This window comes from Dioscorea cayenensis, chromosome 17 (assembly GCF_009730915.1).
Source record: "Dioscorea cayenensis subsp. rotundata cultivar TDr96_F1 chromosome 17, TDr96_F1_v2_PseudoChromosome.rev07_lg8_w22 25.fasta, whole genome shotgun sequence".
NCBI lineage: Eukaryota > Viridiplantae > Streptophyta > Magnoliopsida > Dioscoreales > Dioscoreaceae > Dioscorea > Dioscorea cayenensis.
This window is the reverse complement of record NC_052487.1, coordinates 14,843,993-14,844,996: the sequence shown is the minus strand read 5'-3', so window position 1 is coordinate 14,844,996 and position 1,004 is coordinate 14,843,993.

The window sequence follows — 1,004 nt, the reverse complement described above, 5'->3', positions numbered from 1 at the left end:
ATAGATCATCAATAAAAGCTATAATATTTTTGACCAACAACCAAAAAGTGCTCCCTGACTTACAATTATTATAAAAAAATGAATAATCTGAGTGTTGAACAAGTATTTGTTAAGAAATAAGAATAAATGCAGGCAGTTTCAAATATCATTTTCCGAGAACCACTTTAATTAAATTAACATCCCTGCATATAATGCTGAGATGCATACATGTAAGCTTAATATGTTAATTTAATTATCTAATATGATACTTATGTATATCTTCAACAATACCAAAAACCCACAAAACTAAATAAAAAAATCTATAATTTGTTTAAGACAACAAATTTCTATTGCTTGAGTTTTAATAATATAGCTTTTATATATTTAATAGTTTTGTGAATAAAAATAATATTGATGAACACTCATCAGTGGTTTCAAATATATTTGCAAATTTTATTTGTTTAATTAGCAATAATTCATCATTTCCTAAGAAACAATTGTCAAGTCATTTTTTATTTCTGTGTTCGATGAATGTGAAGCATAAATTAATTAAAAAAAACTGTTTATAACTTATAAGTTATTAATCATGCCGAACATTTTATTTTTCATATATATATATACACATGAGAGTTTCCATTACATATGTATTTATTAAACTGTGACTTTCTTACCTGCATGCTTATATCTTGCAACCACAATATTTTATAGAAGTTGTAATATGATGCATGAAGTATCTCTTTTTAAAATACCATCTACAAATTTCATTCAATTGTCGTAATCTAAATCTAATAACCGCTTCGAGTTAATTGTCTTCTCAGTTCATACACATCTCTTCTAGCGTTTTGAATGGTGGGCCTTATGTGCTGAAAAAGATATCTAATTTAATTGATATTCATAACAGACACAAAAATCTCTAGTCATTTTAGACATCTTGTGATTAAAAAGAATGTAAAAACAATTTCTCTTGTCAACAATAATAGTTTAGAATGCATAATCTTAATGCTTTTTATTCAAAAAAATAACTT